Source organism: Podarcis erhardii, assembly GCF_964252035.2.
Source record: "Podarcis erhardii genome assembly, chromosome: 10".
Lineage (NCBI taxonomy): Eukaryota > Metazoa > Chordata > Lepidosauria > Squamata > Lacertidae > Podarcis > Podarcis erhardii.
The window spans coordinates 16,920,348-16,941,244 of NC_138500.1; the positions used below are offsets into that span (position 1 = coordinate 16,920,348).

The following is a 20,897-nucleotide window of genomic DNA, read 5'->3' on the forward strand; positions in this document are numbered from 1 at the left end:
TTGCCAGAACAGTTGCAGGTTTTTAGAACTACCTCTGTTTGTTTGTTTGTTTGTTTGTTTGTTTGTTTGTTTGTTTAAAAAAGAAGTAAATATCTGGACCATATAAATATAGGGGGCAAATCTACAGGCTTGTTTGCCACTGTGGCTAGTGAATTCAATGTTCAGTTCAATAAATTGGTTAACATTTTCACCTCCAACAACTTTGCCACAGAAATAAAAGCGAGTGTGTTTTAAAGACGAAGGGGGGAAGCAAGTGAGTGGAGGAACAGGTTCCTAAGCTCAAAATATGCCTAGACTAAAGGCCAGGGATTCTGCTCCAAATATTACACATCTATGAACATTTCTGTGCAAGGTGTATAAAGAAATTCAAGACAATATTTGAGTCACAAACCACTTAAGTAGGTGGTGAGTGGAAGCATTCAATGGTAGTCGGACTATTAATGGCTTTTTTGAACACACCTGAGAGATGGTGACTCAGGCTCTGTAAAATAAATCATGATCTCACTTAACTCCGGGAGGTATAACAGATCCACAAAGTGCTTCACAGGGGGAGCAGTAAGCCAAAGAAAGTCGGAAGTCTGAAATGGAATCATTAGCATCTCTAGAAATTGCCTTCTACTGACTCATGCCATCAAGCCACCTAGCTCAGTGCCATCTCTGGTGATAAGCAAGCTCCTTCTGAGTTTAGAATTGGGTTGACAATTTTGAACCTCATTAGAGAACATTTTTTTGCAGGGGGAGAATTGTCTTCCTCCCCCAGCTGTGGAGCACTGGTGGGCAGAAGGTAAACCATCCTGGACCCTGAGATCATCTTCTGAGGCTCTTCTTCATTCATGTGCCACCTCCACGTGAGGTCCAGAGAGTGGCAACACAAGAACAGACCTTTTCTGTAGTGGCTCCCGGCTTGTGGAATGCTCTTCCTAAGGAAGTCCACCTGGTGCCTTCATTATATATTTTTAGGCTCTTCAACCAGGTCTTTGGCTGATTTATATTCTACAGAGAAGGTTTTTGCGGTCTGTTTTGCAGTTTTGTTTTATTTATTTTCATGTTTTTGTCCTGTATTTTATTCCATGAACTGCCCTGAGATCTTATGGTGATGAGCGATATATAAATCTAATAAATAAATGAATAAATGCCCTTTATAAATAAACCACAGCAGCTTTCAGAGGGACCGAGGGTGAGCAAGGCATTCACTGGCAAAAGAGATCGCTCAATGACAAGTTGAAGCAGGTTTCCATTCCACGAGTGTCTTGTCACAGTCGGTGCCCTTGACAGTGGAAAACCAGCCTGTACTTTTTGCATAGAATAAAGACCACACACTGGCCACAGATAAGAGATTACAATTCAAAAAGGCAATTGTTTTTGCTTCAGTGCTGCTTTCAGCCACCAGCATAATTTGCAGCGACCTTGCACTGAAACAAAAAGAAGCAGCCACATTTTGCCTTTGTTTATTGACTGAACAAATAACAGCTTATTTCGGAAGAAATATAATAGTATCGTACATATTTACTATCTTTTGTCATTGAAGCAGAACTGCAAGATGTGTCAATATAAGCACGTATATCGATTAAGAATTCAAAAACATTAATAAACATGAAAACCCCATAAACAGAAAACTAGTTTCCATTTATTCTTTTTAAATCAATCTTATTAAGAGTTTTCAACCTAAAATGCAATAAAAGCCAAACTAATCTAAAGAAGATGAATAGGGAAGAAGCAAAAATAAGTAAAAGAAGAAAAGAAAGACATAGAAAAAGAAGAAATAAATGCAAGAGCCTCTATCCTAATTATGTCTTAACCCTTATTCCACACACAAAAGAGTGATCCCTCCGAGCTCTCACCTGGGAATAAATTTCATTTATTCAACGTCTGTTATATGTGATTTTATTTTATTCCAATCCTTGTTTTTCCTATTTATGTATTCATCCATCAGTTTTATCAACCATCTTTCATCACATGTCATCCCAGGGTTGTTTCAAACATATAAACCAACTCAATTAGAAAGGCATTTAAATAAAACAACCAATAAGAATTAAAACTGTACCATAGCAGTTTGGAGACCAGTAGCAATGGGAGTTCTTATTGACCAACCACTACAACAAAAGGCAGGGTCTAAATTTTCTAAATAGAACGAAAATAGTATTATGTTAATTTGTTCATGTTCTGTGCATGTTAAAGCTGGCTGTGAAATTATTATCTTTCTTTTCCCTGTAAAATAGCCAGGACCATTTTCAGCATTCTCTCTCCCTCCCTCCCCGCCCCCCCTCTCTCTCTCATGTATTTTGGCCAGTAAATGGGGCAGGGGGCAGTGAGCATAGACTGGCTTAATCCCAGTCTATCCTCCCAACCACCCTATGAGGAAGACAAGGCTGAGAGTGACTGCCTCACGGCCATCCGTTGAGAATTTCATGGCTACGTTGTGTTTTGTTCCTAAGCCTTCAAGTTCAACATTCTGGCTACTGGACTACAACATCTCCCTATGTGAAATGGCTCTATCCCTTCCCATAGATTGGATATTCGTCCAGGCTCTGGGAAGGAGCAATCAACTGATCTCATTTCTATAAAACCAGCCGGTTTTCATTTGGATTCCATTTCATTCCTTTAGTTCCTTCTGGAACTTTATACACACACTCTGTGTGTGACTTCTAGTCCCATTATCATACTTTTATGAGGAGCTTTAAATATTTTAAACCTCTGAAGGCCAGAGTAGGAAACAAGCTCTGGAGGAATTGTCCTTAGTTTGTATAAAGGGAGGTTGTGATGGCCACTTTTTCTTCCTTTCCATTTTTTGCTCCCCTCAATCTGGCTGGCTGCCTAATCCAAACGAGGTCAGGCGAGACGGATGAGTCACTGGTGAAGAAGAATTATTAACTGGTTATAAATATTACCAGCAACAGTAACCTATCATTTTGCTCCACTGTTTGGAAACTTCCAAATTTATCCCTTAACCAGAGTCAAATTCAACACACACATCAGAGCCAAGTACTCCCTCAGGGAGCAGGAAGAGAATTTATTCAGGGCTGAATCTCACACTGAAATCTGTTGCAAATGCATGCGTTTTCTATTCTGTTTGCAGAGAGTTTTGCATAGATTAGTGTGACACAGTGGCGTAGCATGGGGGGTGCCAGGGGTGCCGGCCGCACCGGGCGCAACTTGGGCGGGGGGCGCACTCGCACTAGCAGCTTTCTGCCCCTACTAAAATCCACGGGTTAGAGAGCCCGCGCTCGCTCGGCTTGGCGAGGAGGTCGCAGAAGGGGGAGAGCAAAGCCGAGCGAGCGCGGGCAAAAAAAGGAGAGGAAGCCGGGCGAGCGGGCGGGCGGGCTGGCTGGCGGGGGTCTGGCTGCGCCTGCTGCTGCCGTTGCCGCTGCTGCCGGGCTTTGACAGCTTGGCGAAGCGGAGGGAGAGGAACGTTATGGTAATTGCGGCTCTCTCTCCACTGGCCGCCTGGGTAGTGAGCCGAGCCGAGCAGGGAGTCTGGCGAGGGGGCGTGAAGAGACTTTTCCCCCTTTTTTCCACCTCGCCTGGTCAAAAAGGAGAGCGGAGTCTCCTCAGGGCGCCCTCAGGCAGGGCAGGGCAAGGCAAGCAGAGCGAGGAGGAGAGAGAGGGGAAGGGGGGGGGGAAGCAGCCAGGAAACGCCGCGGTGTGGAGGGGGAATCAATTAAGGAGAGAAAGCGAAAAGCCTTGGAGAAAGGGAAAAAAGGAAAGAAAAGAGGCAGCTCTGGGAGAGCGCGGGGGAAAGAGAAGCCTCACTGCTGCTGCTTGGGAGAGTAAATTACTCTACTTGCCTTGCCCCGGGTTAGGGGGCGCAAATTACTTGCCTTGCCCCGGGTTAGGGGGCGCAAATTACTTGCCTTGCCCCGGGTGCTGATAACCCACGCTACGCCGCTGGTGTGACATTGAACATTTAAAGGTCCCATGTTCAGTCCCTAGCCCCCCAAAAGGGGGTGGGACTTTGGAAATCTGTTGCCAACCAGAGTTTACAGTTAATGGGCAAATAGTTTGACCTGATATCATTGTTCCTAGCTTGTCTGCATTTAGGTCATCCCTGACAGCTAAAGTTAAAATTTGTAGCTTTCTATGCCAGATGCAATTAATTTGACAGAGAAAGGTCCTTGAATGCCTCAGCTAAATCTATTGTACAGACTAGCTGTGTATCTAGTCTGTCTCTGAGGTTTCCCTCCCTCCAAGTTCCTCTTCAGAAATATTATTGTCGAAGTCATCAACATTTTATGAACTCCCTCTCACCAGCCCCCTCTCACTAAAAACACACTTTTCTGCAGGGAACAGTGTTCTCAGTCGACGCTTCTGTAGTGCACAAAATCCACAGAAAATAAGCACGCCGGTTGCTATGTGCAACTCTCTCCTGTGTGTTATCTTGTGAATAAACGTGTGACTCATTCATTCGGCATCACTCTTAAGCCGTACAGATTGGAGAAGAATGGCTGCTTGCGGACAGGCTAGGATGATGCATGACTGATAAGCATCACTCTGTGGGTAGGAAACTCCACCACCAGATATGAAAATGTTTGGTTGTCTTGCAGAATAAATGTTCAGCAATCCAGCTTTGGCTGTGAGAACAAGTCACAGAGCAGCTGCTTCCATTTCAGATAGTTGTGTACCTGTAGCCTTCAAACCACCATTCCCTGGTAACCCATCGATCTCACTTGAGGCTCTCACTTGCGGGGAGTGGGAATTCAGGTGATAAATCTGCCTCATAAAACAGGAATGGGGGAAGTTCTGGCCCTCCAGATGTTGTGAGACTACAGCTCCAGCATAGGGATAGCGGCCCTCCCCTCCCCTCAGTGGCCACCTCAGGAGGAACTGAAGGACCATCTTGCCCTGAGAGGAGAAGAAGCAGTAGCAGCTTTTCCTAAAGGAACAAGTTGCCCTTTCAATTCCTTTGTAACCTTTTCCTTCTAATTTGATGCTTATTTTTAAAATAATACATGTGAACTGCTTTGTGAGGTCAGCCTGAAAAGCAGTATTGTTGTTGGCACCTGTCTTTCTCGAGAGACAATGGAAGTGCACCTCTGGGAGTGAAGTCAAACTGCATAGCTGTCAGCCTTCCCTTTTTTTGCGGGAAATTCCCTTATTCCAGCACCGTTTCCCACTGCTATCCCAGATTGTTAGATATCCCGTAGACTGTCCCCGGGACAGGTGAGGCTGCTGATCCCTTATTTTCGAGGCTGCTGATCCCTTATTTTCAAATCTGAAAGTTGACAGCTATGGTCAAACTGCTGGAGAATCACAGCACCTGCTGTGGCTACAGAGGCCAGTAACTCAAAACTGTTGCCTCCTGTGTTGTTTTTGCTGTGCTAGAAGCGCCGAAGTGACCTCCCCGCGGCGCAAGCCTGGGCAGTGTGTATGCGGGTCCTGAGCTGCCCCGACAACAAGACTCTGCCTTGTTGATGTGGCCCAAAGGAAAGCAGAGCAAGACGTTTGGCACCAGCTTGGCTGCAGGAGTTGTCAGAAGGAGGCGTACAAGGCATCATCCAACCATTTTACGGACTCCACTCTGGATCTGAGTAGGGTTTAATCCTTAGCCTTATCTTCTTCTGTTGCCTTGTGGGACATCTTTGGGGAAAGCTGTACAGTGGTGCCCCGCAAGACGAACGCCTCACAAGACGGAAAACCCGCTAGACGAAAGGGTTTTCTGTTTTGGAGGCGCTTCGCAAAACGAATTTCCCTATGGGCTTGCTTCGCCCATAGTTCCTGTGGTTTTTTCCCCTCCCCCCCTTTTCCTAAGCCGCTAAGCCGCTTATCAGCTGATCCGCTGATAAGCCGCTTATCAGCTGATCCGCTAAAAGCCGCTAAACCGCTAATAGCGCTAATCCGCTAAGCTGTCAATGGGCTTGCTTCGTAAGACGATAAAACCGCTATACAAAGAGCCTCACGGAATGGATTAATTTCGTCTTGCGAGGCACCACTGTATATCAAGACTGTAAACAAACAAACAAACATGCCCAATGGCCAGGGGTGATGGGAGTTGGAATCCCATAACCTCTGGGGGCCACAGGTCCTGGCACAACTTGAAGTGCTTCCTGCTTGTTGCTGGCTTAGGTTAATTGTTAAAGAAACAAAAAAACAATTTTGTGGTCAGCAGGAACTGGAGCCAAAGCTTCACTTTTGGAAACATCGTGTGGAACAGTCCTGTGCAGATGAGCCACTATAGGCAGCAGGTCAGGGATTGCATAGTTAAAAGCACCTCTCCATTATATATAAACAGCAGTAGATCATTCTAAACCTGTTCTTTGGTGTGCAAATGCGAGAGCATTCAAATATGCAGTTCCCCACCTGCATTCCACAGCGGTACAGTCTCGGGAGGCCTGCACTACATCACACACCATTTCAGGCAATGTAGGTCAACTCTTGCATGCTTGAGTGATCTATCCATGTTGGACCAACTGAGTTCCCACCCCCCCACCCCCGTGTGTAAGAACCTTTGGCACTCTTGAACCTCCTCCTTTCTCCGCTTGCTGCATTCTATCGCCTGGTTTTACTTTAGCTTGGATATTATGCACAGTTATGCTTTTGACAGTTATGTAGGACAAGAAAAGAACGCGGCAAGCAAAGGGGGGGGGGTTGCTCTGAACTTCGGCAAATTTGTATACTAAACTACAGCATACCCAGTCCAGTATTTGTCAGACAAAAATAGAAGTGATTAATTTTGCAAACAAAAATAGCATGCTGTGCTGGCCTATGATACATTTATTTCAAGTCTCACCCCAGTAACTGTGAAAGAGTGCAGTGGAATACCAAAATGTGCATTTTGTGAGGGGGGGGGCGGTTAAAATAATGCAAAGTTCCACACATAGAAAAGAAAATTCACAAACTGTAGTGGAAACAGGAGCGAATGAACATGAATGGAACATTGCAAACTCACAAATGGGTGTAGCTCAGTGGTAGAGGAACTGCTTTGCATGTAGAAGGCGCAGTCCCTGGAATTTCTGGGTGGAAGTGGAAAAGACCCCTGTCTGTAAGGCCAGTATCAGCCAGGGAGGCAATATCCGCCCTCCCTTCCCCACAGGTGGGCGGGGTTTGCAGCATCGATTGAGGCTCACCTGGGCAGGTGCCACCCACCTGCTTGAGCTGGCCTTTGACCCGCCCTTGGTCAGGGAGGACAAAAGAAAAGAAGCTGACTCCTGGGCTCAAGCCTCTTTTGCTGTCTGTAAGGCCAGTATCAGCCAGTGAGGCAATACCATATGGACCAAATGGCCTGATTCAGTATACAGCAATTTCCTAAATAGACAGAGCCATCCACCCCTAAAACCGAGACATACTTTTAATGTTCTAAGAGCAAAGCTGCTTCTCAGAATTCTCGGAATCTAATAGCATCGTTTACAGAGCAATCTTCTGCCTGTTTGCTCAGAATTATCTCCCACTGAGTTCATCGGAACTTAATCCCAGGTAAAATGTGCATAGCGCTGCATCCTTAGTCTAGTAATTCATCACTTTCTGATCTCATCCTGCAAATTACAGAAGAGCAGGATGGACTAGGGAAGGAAACATAACCTTTTATAGGCCACATGAAAAACAAGTATGCTTTTTCTTCTGGCTTCAGAAGGAGAAAAAAATATGGCAATGGATTTAAAATTTGCCTTTGCATGTGGGTTTTCCTGGTATGTGTGTTTGTGCGTGCGTGTTTTAATTAAAAACAACAGCAACCTATAAAACTCAAAACAGCTGCAAATCTGCTGATTGCTTGGAGAAATTCCCTGTGTAGCCAACTCTTTTGAAAGAAGAGGGAGAGAAAGCATCTGGGGAAAAGAGATACCCTGAATTATAAAAGGACATTTAAAAATTAATATACAGAAGAGAGAAGAAGGGAAGAATGGGAGAGGGAGGGAAGAGCACTGAAATATTTTCTGCACTGTTTGTTGATTGCCCCAGTGTTGAAAACAGAGTAACTTCCTTTGTTGGATCAGACTAAAGTTCCATTTCATTCAGTTTCCTATTTCCAACAGTGACCGCAAGAAGCAGGACATAGATGGGCCACTGAGAAAACAGGATACTGGACTAGATGGGCCTTTGGCCTGATCCAGGAGAGCTCTCCTTATGTCACCAACCTCCGTGGTATCTGTACAGGCAACTCCCCATTTACGTGGTGGTTACGTTCCGAGGCACCTCACATTTCAGTGAAATGGTGTATATTTGAAACACCATAGGAAAAGCCTTTAAACACCCTCCAAACCTCTGGAAACCCTTGGGGAATGTTTAAAAAACAGCAGCAGATGCCAAACTCCACCACCATTGTTCCCTCCAAACCTCCTTGCTCAAACTCCCAATTCTCAACGGTTGGTGCAAGGGCTTCTGGGGTTGCACTTGCAAAGGTTTGTGGGATTTCTGGGCACTGTTTTTACACCTTTTTGCCCTTTCTGGGCTCTTGGAGGGCCATTTTTGCTATTTTAAAAGTCACTTCTGGGTTCAGAATGACGCACACAGGTGCATGCCAATTGGACACTTGTAAATTGGTCACTGCTGTAGTTTAATTGAAGTACAAGCAAAGATACCATGAGGCAACTCCTCCTGTGTGACTTTTTTCAGATTAGGAAATGTTCTTCAGATCAGAGAAATGAAAACAGTCCACCAGCAGCGGTGAGGTAAGCTCAGCGCTGCACACACTGAAATTACAAAGAAGGTCTAAAGATGCCTGTCTATGAGGCACAAGAATCACAAAGGGAAGAAAACATAAAAGAAATTGGAGGGAAAATTTCAGCACAGGAGCACCCTTGACTTCCTCCTGGAGCTTGTTTTTAAGCCAAGCATCTGCTTTTGACCCAGCAGACACAAGGGCAGCCCGCTCTGACTGACAACCGCTCTCTCAGGGTCTTGTGTTGTATCTGAACTTCCTGACAGCATTGACGCATTTTCCAGACCTTTTCCACTGTAGTTTCTTTCTTTTAAAAGGAAATATGGGAACTGTAATGCTGAAGAAGTTCAGTCTGTTTATATAAATAAAGCCTTGACTCGTAGGGAGAGCGTGGAGCAGGCTCTTGAGCAGAATCGTAAGCTGGGAGAAATGGCAACCAGGACTGAGTCACATCTCGGAGCCACGCAACAGGTAGAGACGGGGAAGAGCTTCGCCTTTGCTCAAATCCCAGCAGGAATCATGGCTGCTGGTGGAGGCAGAAGCACTGGTGGAGCAGAAGTGGAATCAGAGCGATGGAACGCTGGCCAAGTCGGCGCTTCCATTAGGCAAACTGAAGCAACTGCCTCAGGCAGCAGCCACAGAAAGTGGCACATTTGTCTTGCCCCCTGGTAGACTTGCTGCTTCCCTCTGCTGGGTTACTGTCCTAGGGTGAGGGGCTCTATGTATCCTCCCTCCCTGCCTCACTCTAGCAAGAGTTAAGGGGGCCCTCAGAGCGAAGCATTCTGGGTAGGGTGGCCATGAAAGCACCTGTACCACAACTGTGGTTTGCTTTGGTGGCTAATGGAGCCTAAAATTAGGGGGGGTTGGAGTAATAATGTGAGAGGGGTAGCAGAGACAGGATAAGATGAAGAGGAGTGAGGACAGCAGCTCAAGCAGACCATTTTCTTGCGCCAGCCCTGAATGCTGGGGAAAAGTAGAGTGAAATGGATTGCGCAACTGCCCAATGGTTGTTGGCATGGAGTATTTGGGATGGGCAATCTGGAGAGTTTTGGTTTCTCTTGGTTTCCCATTTTTCCTTCCTGCAGTTCAGATCTCCACATTTCCACATCAGTTTGCAATTCTTTTTTATTCTTTTTTTTAAAAGAAGAAGCCTGATGAGAACCCACGCCCATCCTAATGCAAAATTATCCTATCATTTCATTCTAGGCAATTTTGCCTAATGTGAACATTTTCGCAAATCGATTTCCCCCGATGTATTGCATTTTTTGCATGCATTTTTGCTCCCGTATGCATTACGATGAACACCTTAAACTTGGCATATGCATCGTTAAGGCACGTTGCTTGAATGGAGACCTGGATTGCAAAATTCAGATGAGTCAGGATTTCTAAGGAGGGTTGTTTGAGGCAGCGCAAACTGGGCAGAGTCACCTTTAAATGTGAACGGAGCTGAGTTTCTCCCCCATCCCTACTCCGTACGCAAAGTGGGGTGCTTTTTAACCAGCTCTGAAGTCAGACCACCTCTCTGCTTCCTTCGCTCTGCCTCTCCGGTTCTTCTTCCAGGCCTGCCGCAACTCTTACGGTTTCTGTGGTGTGCAGTGAGTTGTTGATCTTTAGAAAGGGCAGGCAATTAACCTGCTCTGCCACCCACCCACGTTGCTGGCTAAGTCAAGCTGAGGAAAGGCAGAAGCCAGACGTTTGTACACAGCAGCAAATATTATTAACGGGGAAGGGGTTGGTGGCCACAGGCCTTAGCTGCTGCCTGCAGCATGTCTGCTAATTCTTCTTAGGAGTCTGGAGAGATAAAGAGCAAGCACTAAGAAGAGAAGAGTGAGGCAGACTCAGCAGGAAAAGATGCTTCTTGCAATGCATAAATGGCTTTGCATAACTTCACAGATTATACTGACGCAGAAAAATCCCCACAAATTTCAAATATGATATATCATCTAGAGCTCACTCACTGAATGCACTTGGAGCACCAGGTGTTGCTCTATTTGTTTTCTTGCTTGCTTGTTTCAGAAAAATTTAAACGCTGCTTGATTGTAAGGGGTGTGATCCCAGAGCAATGTTATGTACCAGAAGGGGTAGAAACTGCCATAGTTAGTGCTGGGGGTTGCAATTTGATCCAGATTGCCTTGATTGATGAACCTACCTACTTTCTTTTTATTTTGCACCATAAACGTTCAGTAAATAATAAACTAAGACAAAATAGCATACCTTACTATGAACCACATCATGTGTAAGGTTGTATATTTCCTAGAGGTTTGTTGCTCAAAAGAAACACAGCAACAATAATTAGCATTTTCTGATTCCAAAACAGCCATCCTTTGCAACTGGCAATTGTTTACATTTCACAGAGAAATTCTCCAAAATGCATAATATTTTAGAGTCAAGCATGCATAACAATGCATCTGTTGGTGAAAATATAGTACAAAAAATGCATTATACAAGGCAAAATTGTTTGCAGAAATGTGTATAGTAAGCAAAGCTGCTTACAAAAATATGTGTACTAAGAGAAATTAGCACTAAAATGCTAATGAATTTTCATGAGGACTAGTTTCTAATAAAAGCAAGGCTGATGTGGAAATGTGGAGGATATAGCTTAAGAACAGGAAAGTGAAAGACTGAGAGGAACCACAATTTTCAGACTTGCCCATTCCCAGCCCCGGGATAATTATAATTTAGTGTCTAACACAAGTTACCTTGGGAAACTTCTTACATCAAAAAGTGAGATAGATATAAAATTAAATAAAGTTGTGCAGGCCCAGGATAGAAGAACCCTCTTGGCTATCTAGAGCTTAAAGACCTTTATGTTGTATTAATTCTCCCTGATCCTAAAACTCCCAATAAGCTGTTGGCTTTACAACATCCATTATGTACAGCTGTAGGTTTTATTCAACAGCACTGAAATTTATTGGGGGACGGGACAGGTCACAAACCATAATCCTCCAAGCAGCATTTTGCTATATTAATCAAAATATTGTGCCTAGATAAAAAAATAATCTTTCACTTAACTGGCCTTGCAAGATGAAAGCAGAATTCAAGGTACATGAGAAGAAACTTCAGGAAAAGGGTTAAAAAGAGCAAGGCTGGTAGATTTCAAATTTTGCCCCACTGATCCTCTCCAGGGTCAAGAAACAAATGCTCTGAGCTTCACCAGTTGTAACAAAACAAAACAAAAAATCATTTAGCTGGGAAAAAAGAACTCATTGCATTGGCTTCAGACCCATCAGGCAGCAATCAAAATGGCAGCCAGCTATCTACTGAGAAAACTGAACCTCTTTACCCCATCGACATGCACACAAAACAAGGGAACGAATTCAATGAAGATTTCTCCACCCCAGCTAACTATTGCCTTGGCCAATAGATTTTATGGTGCTTTCCCCTTGATAGATTGGATGGTTTGATTCCAATTTGGTTCGGTTCCAGTTGAGTATTTAAAACTTACTTGAGAATATATTGGTTTCTGGCATTTTAGTGACAATAAATTGATAGAGTGGGGAATAACTTTTGTCTTTGGGAGAGTGATAAATAGATATATGCCAAAGAATATTGATGCACAATATCCTGTATAATATGATTTGGAAAAGGGATATATAAAATTAACAGGAACAACAGTGTAAACTCAGCTTATGCTGGAATCAGAAATCTCTGTATGAAGATTGTAGAAAGAAAATCAGAGACATTGGATAAAGAGAATATTGGTGATAGGATAACATGTTACAGAAACTTTATTGTGTGCACTTTATTTCAGTTGTATTTGCAGTTTATTTTTTAAGAAAGCAGTTGTATTGGCTGTTATATGAACACCTACAGTTACACACTTTGAGAACCTTGCTCTTTCAACCATTGGGTCCAGTTGTGGAAGGCTGGTGGTTTTTCAGGTCATCCTTCCATGCTTTTTCATAGACTACAACTCTCATTACCCCTGACCGTTGACCATTCTGCCTGGGACTGGTGATGTCAGGGAGGGCTGCACTGAGGAGGAAAGGTGGGAGCCTCCCCCTCCCCCTGCTCCCAATCAAGATCCTGAATCTTCCCAGGAGCCGGAGGACAGTATAGATTGGGAACAATGGTTTGCAGAGGGACATAGTTCAGAAGGCAGAACCTGGGAAATACTGGGTGGAGAAGAAGCACTGGGAGAGAGAGTGTTAACAGATTCACTGTCTCTGGAAAGCCTTCATCCGCTCAGCCCAAGGTCAAGAAGAGCTGATAAGGTGGCAGCACAAAAAGCACAGTGGTTGTGAGATCAAGTTACAAGACACAGTAGTGACGTGGGTGACTAGGGAGGAAGTGGGTGAAACCCTTAATTGGGAGCACCGCCATTCCTGGGAAATGGATTCTTTGTTCTCTCACTGTGATCATTAAAGTTTCTAGCTGGTAAGAAGACTCCTTTTCCTTTGTTCTGCTTATCTACTGCCAAAGGGGGAGGAAGCCTGACAGACATGAGTTGTAGTCCAAAACATCTTAAAAGTGGTAGGTATTACTTAAAAGTAAGTCCTACATAGTGTCGTGTCCAGGTTGCATTCCAGATTTGGAGATGTGGCTGGTAGGCTGCAGAGAGCCTCACACCCCTGCCAGGAACTGTGTGGCATTTAACGTCACCTTGGCCACCTCATCATATTCAGGCAGGGGTTGCTACAATGGGACCTACCAGAGGTTGCTAGATTCCAACTTCCATTTGCCCCAGCTCGCATAGCCAATGGTCATGGATTATGGGAGCTGCAGTTAAGCAATATCTGGAAGGCACCACACTGGTCACCCCAAATGAAAATAACCCATGCCTCCCACTTAACACACTCAGAGATTCCTATGAACTTCACCCATGGCCCCTTGAAAGCAGCTGAAAATCTGCTTTTCCTGCAGACAAATGGCCCTCCAACAGTGGAGAGTGGTTCAGAATACCTTTAGCACATATTCCCTGAATACATGAGCCTTAACTTCATTGGGGTGTTCAACCTGTGTCTGGGGTGTGCTGCTCCAGCCTTCAGAGAGGGGCTCTCATACGACTGAATGTTTCTTCATTCCAAAAAGAACATCCCTGCACATAGAAAACTAGGGGCCACATTCAGCTAAGTCATTGAACTAGCAGAAGCCAGCAAAATGAGTCCCACTAGCACCATGGGACTTTCCCCCACTCTCTGCCGCATACCCCACGTCCTTCCCAAATCTGTTTAGGAGAGTTGGGAGAACCACACAGGAGGAGGAGAGGGGAGATCATCCTTGTGCAGAAACGCTTGTGCTGACAGAGTGATCACCTTCTTGTGAAGTTGAATTCCACCCTTGATATCAAGGGGAAGGCTTCTGGGCTAGTGCTTTGCTCTGGTGTCTGATTTTCTGTTTGAAAGGAATTGTTTTTAGGAAGGAACGTTCCGTTCTGCGCATCCCTACCTGCTGTTTGAATTGACATCACCCAGACACAGATTTACCACCACACTGAGAACTAGACCTAAATGGAGATTAACATCTGGGGGCAGAGCCTTTCCTGTGCTTATGTTAGTCCGCAGCATACCATGTACACAGATGGCAATATCTAAATAATAATAAAATTTGTAGACTATATTTCAAGTGGGATTTGGCTGTGTTCTTTAAGCATCACTAAGGAGTGTGGTGTTCAACAGTTGATGGGAGAAGCTGGAAAGCCCTGTTGTATCCCTTGGTGGTCTTAAAAGGCCAGAAGCCATGTTCATTTAGGAATGCCATGCACTCTGCTTAGTGAAAAAGATCTGGCGTCGGCTTATCAGGGTTGCATCTATTCTAGATTTTTATTTTATTTATTTCAGTGGGACTAATCTGAAGGGTTGTGATTTAATGGGGTTGCGAAATAGGCTCTGTGTGTGCATGTGTGACAATAAAATATGTTTACTGTAGAAATAGCTATTTTATAGACAGCAGATTTTCAGACGCTAGGTGATAAACAAACAGATGTCTTGATTATAAACATGAGTAAACATATGCAAAAGATGGGAGATTTAGGCACAATGTGCATTATTTTAGAAAAAAAAGCTTTACCAGGATTTAACCTAATGCATTGATGAGTATATTTATCAGCAATGATTACTGTTGTTTAGAGCTTTATTCCTTCTTTATGTGATGCTTTCGTCACCTTCCCTGTTCTGACCTTCTCTCCCATCACAGCTTCAGTAATGTCATCCTTACAGAAAAGAGGGGTTCAAATGCCCTCCATTATTTAAAAGAAAATACAGAGATGTTGTGAGGGCACATGCAGTTCCTCGGGTCTCTGAAGTAAAGAGACATATGTACAGAAAGGTCCACTAACACAGTCCCCATGCTAGCTAACACGTCAAACCGACACTGTCTTCCCCTGATTCTCACAGATTCAGAGTCAGACCCTGTCCCACAGAGAGTGCAGCATCAGAATTTGCAGCAGGGCTTAATGCAAGCAATACCCATCTCTACATTCCTGGACCAGTGGGAGGAGGAATTACTCAGCAAGTCATAGGCCTTGCTGGTGTTGCTGTGGTAACCCAGAGCACTTATCTCTTATCTCAGAACATCCAGACCTGGGGGAGGTGCTTCTCAAGACTTGAGACCAAGCACTGTGTAACATAACCCATTGTCCGAATTACAGCAACAGATATTCATCAGATTGCGAACCTCAGTGAATCATAGATGTGGAGATGGATGGCGCCCTCAGGTTCTGCTTATGGGTTTTGCATGGACCTCTGGTTGGCAGCTGTAAGAAAAAAGCAGAACTGGATGGACTAGCAGGTTCTTCTTATCTTTGTATGCCTCCAAAAAGGACTCCCATGTAGTAAGGCAATAAGTATGCACATATAGGAAATTGTGGAACAACAGGCAAAGATTCATTTTTGAAAATTGTTCAAGAAGGGAGGAAACGGGTGGAGATAAGGAGCCTTGTGAAAAGGATCTGGGACTCAGGCTTCCTGGGTACCATATTTTTCGCCCTATAGGACGCACTTTTCCCCTCCAAAAATGAAGGGGAAATGTGTGTGCGTCCTATGGGGCGAATGCAGGCTTTCGCTGAAGCCTGGAGAGCGAGAGGCGTCGGTGCGCACCGACCCCTCTCGCTCTCCAGGCTTCAGGAAGCTATCCGCAAGCCTTGCGCACCAGGGGGGAATTCCCCCGGGCGCGCAAGGCTTGCGGGCGGCAGCCTGCAGCTGGGAGCACTGGGCGCCCTCTGGAGGATGCCCCGTGCTTCGCGCAGGTGTCCGCAAGCCTTGTGTGCCCGGAGGAGTTCCCGCGGGCTCACAAGGCTTGCGGGCGGCAACCTGTTCTGGGGGCTGGGGTCAGGGGAAGCTTGGGCTTGCCCCGCCCCAGTCCCACGGCTGGGGGGGGAAAATAATTTTTTTTTATTCATTTCCCCCCAAAAAGCGAGGTGCTTCCTATGGGCCAGTGCGTCCTATAGGGCGAAAAATACAGTACTTCCTAACCACCCCTGACTAATCTCCCATCATTCCTGAGTATTCGCCATGCTAGCAGAGACTGACTGGAGCCAGATTCCAACAACATCTGCAGAGCACCGTGTTGGCAATACCTACTGTAAATAGGAATGAGGGAGAAATTTGATTCAGTTTGCACCAAAGGCAAAGTTACTTTTATCACACGTTTTGATACAGTGCATGAGCTGAAATACAGCCATCCTTCAAAATCTGCATTTAACCAAAATTTTGCAGTGCGGATCTCCAGCAAACCACTGTGTACAAAAATGCCTATACGTACTATACTAAAATGTGTGTATATTAGTGAAGATAATGTACAAATTTGCATTGTTTTAGGGAAAGTTGCTTTGCCAAAAGGTTTATATTTGACAAAGTTGCACTCACCATGGTTCTCTTACGTGAAATTCACATAAAAATACTGGTGAATTTTCATGCAAATTTCTTTTTTAAAAAATCACAAACTGCTGAGTAAATGCGGAGAAATAAACTTAAGTTTAGAAAAAAGATTAGAAACTGAGAGAAACCAAAACTGACATATTCTCTCATCCCTAGCTATAAGTAACCCTGCCTGTGAGGTGGGGTTAAATAGGCACCTCAAGTGGCAGAAGCCAAAAAGTTGGCACCCCACCTGCCCCATTGGCAGAGCTGTGGTTCCACTTTCCACCCACAGGGGCACTGCCTCTTTGGCTCCCTAGGTAAGGGCAGGGAGGGGGGGCAAGGTGGCACATTCCCCTTTCACCTTAGGTGGCAAAACAGGATGTGCTGCCCTGGCTGTAAGGCAGGCATCCCCAACCTGCAGCCCTCCAGATGTTTTGGCCTACAACTCCCATGATCCCTAGCTAACAGGACCAGTGGTCAGGAATGATGGGAATTGTAGTCCAAAACATCTGGAGGGCCGAAGGTTGGGGGTGCCTGCTGTAAGGGCAGTTGCCTGGGCCCATTTTACATCTTGCGAACATTGAGCAGAAAGAAGGTACCCTCTACAGTGGTACCTCGGGTTAAGAACTTAATTCGTTCTGGAGGTCCGTTCTTAACCTGAAACTGTTCTTAACCTGAAGCACCACTTTAACTAATGGGGCCTCCCGCTGCCACCGCATGATTTCTGTTCTCATCCTGAAGCAAAGTTAACCCAAAGTACTATTTCTGGGTTAGCGGAGTCTGTAACCTGAAGCGTCTGTAACCCGAAGTACCACTGTACTTCAAAAATGCCTTTGAGGACATTTTCAGAAAGCCATATGTCCAGCACATGTTTATGTAACCTCCATCCATATTTCTGTTAACCAAGGAAGTGTAAGAGGAAATGGCCCAAGCATGCAGCTAGATGCAGCTGGTTTCCAGAATGCTTTTTAAATGTATCTTCCACATACACTATTAAGGAAGAGAGAGAAGGATTTGCCAAGTGCCCCCATTTGGAGATCAGAGGAATGGAAAGGTCACAATACAGAACAAAATGTGGATCCTAAACTTAACATTTTGTCCATCTCCTTATTGCCATGGCTTTTAGCTGGAGCGCTACAGAAACCACAGCATGTTAGGAGGTTTGATGTACACCGAATTATAACATCAAGGGTGTTTACCTGAACTTCTCCAGACTTCCGATCCATTCAGCGAAGCAGATGTTCTCACAAGATTTAACAGCCCATCCAGCTAATGGATGGGTAGTTTATACCACAAGGAAAAACATTTTTCTTAAGAGTTTTGTGGTTGTGCCTCTGATTCTAGCCAAACCCAGAAAGCAAATATGTGCCTTAAAAAACCCCAACGATAATGATGAACCATTGCAAATAGCTAATAAAAAGTTATGTTAGCCTTTGTTTCATAAAACCTTTCATGTGTATTCCATGGCACCGTGTAAATCAAATTGGTTTTTATGGAAATACATTGCAGAAAATAACTTAGGATTCTTCCAAACTCTAGCAATCCCTCAGCCCAGATAACTGGGAATTGTAGCTCTGTTAGGGGAACAGGGGCCTCATAACTCTCAGCATCCTGAACAAACTACAGTTCCCAGAATTCTTTGGGGAAACCATGACTGTTAGTGGTATAAGAGTGCTTTAAACATATGGTGTGGCTATGAACTATCATTCTTCCATGTATGCTGAACAGAGAGAAGGATCCAAATGTTGCTGATCTTTCAGCATTTTGAAGCTTGGGTGAACATAGAAAACTCAAAATGCAGCATGTTAAATAAAACACTCTTGCTTGTTAATTGAATTTTAAAAAATACATTGCTACTCTGGTTTCTTTAAAAGCTTTTTTTTTTTAAGACTTCACTAAAATAAATAACATTGAACAGCTGGGACTTCCGGGATAGCGCGAACGGGTAATGGCGGACTTCCCTGCGCGGAAGCCTGCGGACATGGTGACTCGGTGGGCACCTTAAGCGCCCTCCCTGACCCGCGAAGAGCCTTTTTAAAGGCTACGGAGTGGACCGGAGAGTGGCGTGGTGCTGAGAGTCGATCGCTGCCTTGGCGGAGCGAAGCCGCGAGCCATGACCGGAGAGCGCTGTCTTTCTTCTTAAAATTTGGACTGAAAATGTAACCCGTGAGTAAAAGGAAATTTCGGCACTAAAAGTTTCTTATTTACGAATTCGAGTATGATCGGGGGGACGTGTTAAAAAGGAAGTCCGCACTCCCCCTCCCCACCAAAAGATTTAAAGCAAAGAGATAGCACCAGGTCGGAAAGACTTTGGTGCTTAAACGGAGAACTTTCACAAACTGAATTAAGAAGTAATTTGAGCAGGAGTGGAAGAAAGAGGAATTCCGGGGGTTTTGCTTTTTAAGTTGACCCCCCCAGACCCGGGTAGCGCCCAGTGTGGGAGCCCGAGAAACAGAATAAGGAGTTTGACAGCTGTCAAAAAGAGCTGTCAAACGACTAGCCGAAACGTGGAACTGTGTTATAACTGCTTTTCTGGATTAAATGCTACATTGAAACTGAATTGATTGAACTGATTGGAAACAAAATAATCCTTAACAACAAAGTAACTGACTGTTGGGTGAGATTCATGATGGAGATCCCTCTGGAGGGAACTGATGACATTGCAATGGCTGCTGAAGGAAAATTACTGGCAGAGATACAAAAAATGTTTTGTCTGGTGGGAACCTTGCAAAAACAGAACACAATTATGACTGAACAGTTGATGACCTTCAGTCTTAAACTTAACGACTCTGTCAATGGAACTAAACAAGTGGAAAAAAAATTTGCAGCTGCAGAAGGAGAGATAACCCTATGGGGGGAAGGAGAAAAAGAAAGAGTTCAACAAGAATGCAAACAGAAACCTGCAACTTTTGGGAATCAAAGAAACAAGGAGGATGACTATGGGATTGCAGATCTGCAGGGCCAGAGGAAGAGAGAAGCCCCTGGAATAATCAGAATATTGAATCAACAAAGAATGAACAAGTTCAATGGGGACTTCTTTCTGGGGCTGGACTTTGGGAGATTTGTTGTCTTTGGTCAAAAACTGCCTTTGTTTGATTTGGAAGAAAGAAAATATGAGGAGCTGCTGACAGAACTTCATGGAGAAGGGAAGACCAACAAAGAGGACTATAAACAAAATCGGCGGAGAGAGGCTAACTGGGGCCTGAAGGCCTCGGATGTCAGAAATCCGGGCTAAAACTGTTGTTTATCTATTGGGGTAGGGGCAAAGCGGGGGCAGGGGGGAGGGGAATTTGGGGTGGTAAAAACCTGGGATTTGGAACTGAAATATTATGATTTTAGATTTAATTTAAAAAAAAAAAAAGGATGAGTTTGTGGGAGAGAAATTACGCCGACCTTGGAGAATAGATCCAATATGGGAAAGGGAACATGTAAAATTATGATAAGTTAAAAAGGGGGAAAAGATAAATTGGAAGGAAAGAATTGAATAATTTTTAAGAGACCTAATAAATAATTTGCTGAGCTATGTAGTGGAAATGGAAGGTGGGCAGGGGAGTGCGGGGAAGTCATTGAAAGAAGGAGATGAAAATTTGGTTGTGTTTTGTTTTGTTTTGTGTTTGTTTTACCTTTGTTTTGATTTTTTTTTATGTAAGTTTGTTTTGTCTTTAAAATTGAAAATTGAATAAAAATTATTTTTTAAAAAAAAAAATAACATTGAACAGCTGTTAGGCTAGGCAGACAGCAGAGAGACTTCCCACCTTCTTGGACTTGCAGGAAAGCTCAGCTGGGAATGACATACATTTTTCAGGAAAGACAAGCACCAGGATGGTCGCAGAGTGCAGCCCTCCAGAGAAATGATTTGCTGAATGCAAAAAATGGCACACCCTAAAGACCCCTTGACGCCCCTTGAATGCAAAGTTAATACAACAAAACACTGCACCATACCCATGAGAATATCACTAATTTTATTTTTCTTCTCCCTTTGGACATTTTTTTCTGTATTCCATTTCTCTTTTCATTAATTGATGGAGCGTGGTTGAAAAAATGCAGATTTTTTGTGCAGTAGAAGTGTGTATATGTGTGTGTATAAAAAAACCCCTGACTTTTGCCTCTGACCACACCACTGCAATGTGGCCCTCAGACTGACTGAATTTACTTCCCCAAATTACACTCACTGCAGTCAAAGGTCAGTATTCAAGCATTTTCTGTACCTAGGGCACCTGATGTTACATGACAGTAAATAATGAAGAAATCCTGTTTGAATGTCCCTATCCTATGAGACTCTTGTACAGAGCTGCAGTGTTGTAGCTAAGAGACTGAGGCCCCCTTATATGCTGAATTCAGTGTGGAATCCATTCATGCCAAATTCTCAACATGCTAGTTTGGTTGTGTGAATCTGCTCTGTCTTGCAAGAGAGACTGCCCAGGTCAATAAGGTTTTTATTGTGCCATACAGCCCTCAAATACAGCAGCTGTCTAGAATATGGATGAGGAACCTGTGGCCTTTTCCAA

The 20,897-nt window shown here is 44.3% G+C and overlaps 1 protein-coding gene across 1 annotated transcript in view; it reads left to right on the forward strand.

The window, feature by feature from the left end:
* The window catches only part of RERG (RAS like estrogen regulated growth inhibitor), a 92,740-nt gene that overhangs the window by 62,876 nt on the left and 8,967 nt on the right, over nt 1-20,897 (forward strand). The window lies entirely within an intron of this gene.